We start from the raw sequence: 2351 nt of genomic DNA on the forward strand, positions 1-2351 counted from the left end.
TAGAATGGAAGTTCCTTGAGGGCAGGGACTACTTAATTTTGTGTTTGTATACCTAGTACTTTCACAAGTAAGAACATAATAAATGCTTATTTGATTGATAGCTCACTAGATATGTCTTTGAATATATCCACATAGTAATTTTAACTTTTTAAAAATCCTTTCACATCTATTATCTCACTTACCTCATGAAGTATACAGCTTAAAATTTATTATCCCTATGAAAACTAAAACACAGAGAAATAAAGTGTTTTCCCCAAATTCATATTGTTAAGTCAGTAGCAGAGTTGAAATTGTCTCCTACTCAACTGGTGCTTAAATAGAAAGATCTATAGTTTTATATCACTATTTTAACTTCTTAGGGGCAACATATTCCCGGCAATGGTCCCCCAGCATTGTTCAATGAGAGCCCAGCTCTCCAGTTATCTGAAAGGGTTGTCATTAAATCCTCCCCTCTAAGGATCAAAACAAAATTGATCTTAATTCTTTCTGATTAAAAAAATTGCAGCCCTTTTAGATGACACATGGAGGGATTACTCTGAAATAAAATATTATTAGAATATCACAAACCCAAAGAGACTGCAAGACCTCTTTGGAAGTAACAATCTAAGGCCCTTTCTAAAGATACACAGGATAGTTTCCAGATTTTGTCTCACTGCTTCAAAGAACAAAAAACAAAATAAAACAAATAAAAAAAGAACACACATGCATGAAATAAAATCACATGAATGAAAAACCCTAGAAGAGGAAGGAGATGACTAGGATGAGCCTATATTTTCCATTTTACAGACAAGAAAATGGAGACATAGGGTAGCTAACTGTCATATTCACAGGCAATTACCAGCAGAACCAGGAACTGGGAGAGAGCCCAGATTTTCCGACTTCTGGATCAGGGCTTCATGGATTAAACAGACCCCACTGTCCTTCTGTTATGAGTTGTCTGTGAACTATTAATATTCATGAGATGGCATTTTCCATCCAAGCTGAAACTATATATTCCCAGCAAAATTTCTTCCTTTGATTCAGCTGAACCCCAAGAAAAGCTATACGTGTTTTAAGGGTTTCAAAGTTGAAATAACTTTTGAAGGGAAGGAGGCAAATGTGGGAGGCGCATCTTTGAATTCCCGTTTACATAACTTAAGGCACCTGTCATGGTGAAGGCATAAATATTGTTAACACTAGACAAGGATTCAACCTTGCACACCCCTGCTAAGCCATTTAATACCTAGGGATTTAATGATCAACAAGACCTAGCTCTGCTAATTAGTCCTGTGCCCACTGAATATGGCTGCTTTATTATCTCCAAGCCTTTAACTTCCAATTATTTACAGAACATTTAGTCTAGGGCAGAAAGACCATTAAGAAGACTCATGACCTTCAAGCCCCCTGACAAGGCGTCTTCCCAGCAGGGGGAGCCTGAAACAGGCCTTCACAAAGCAAATTGCCCTTTTATTTCTTCCAATATCCCTGTATTACATAGACTTAATTATTTCCAAGCCATGTGACCAGGGAAATAGCTTTCATGAATTGCTGGTTTTCTATTTTTATTTATTCCTCATTACCTTTTTTTTTCCCATTTGCTGACAAGTGCTTTTTTTTTTTTAATGCCATATCAAAAAGTTATAATCTAAGATATAGGAGCTGATGTTTGGCAAGAAAATTGTGGATAAGCGGATAGAAAGTCGGCTCTGGAGTCAGGAAGATTCAAGTTCAGAGTCCTGCCTCGGACACATTCGAGCTGTATGACCATACCTAAAGCATACCAGCCTTTTAGGGCCCCTATTTCTCTCCAAGACCTTCAATTACAAAGGAGGCACTGATCTTCATGAGTGGTAGCAGTTTCTGCATTTGGGAATTAGCTCCACTGATGAAATAATAGGTCTGCATCAAAACAAATACAAAAAACAAATAAACAAAAAAATTGTTATGCAACCATTTTTCTGCAACAACTTGGGAGGTTTAGGGGAAGTTTTATATTTGTGTGCCTGTGTATGCCCAGCAGTTAATTCTAAGGTAAAAGACCCCCCATATATATATATAGTATGTATGTATGTATGTGTACATGTATATATGTGTGTATGTGTGCATATACATATGAAAGCCTGTTAGTCTAGTATCATGAAGATCTTTAATATGTTTTTGTTCTCTCATCCTAAAGAGTGTCTCATGCTAATACCCTTCTAATCTAAATCTAGTACTGGAAAACAGATCTAGATGGGGTGCTATAGGATACAGCTTCACTTCATAGCAGGTTATAGAGGTTTTGGGGTATCAAACATGCTCGTGTTTTTGGCAACCACAAGCTCTGCAACAGCATGATATGCAGCCAGACATCTTTGGGTTGGGGAAAGGAG

This window comes from Vombatus ursinus, unplaced genomic scaffold (assembly GCF_900497805.2).
Source record: "Vombatus ursinus unplaced genomic scaffold, bare-nosed wombat genome assembly UNPS02014791.1, whole genome shotgun sequence".
Classification (NCBI taxonomy): domain Eukaryota; kingdom Metazoa; phylum Chordata; class Mammalia; order Diprotodontia; family Vombatidae; genus Vombatus; species Vombatus ursinus.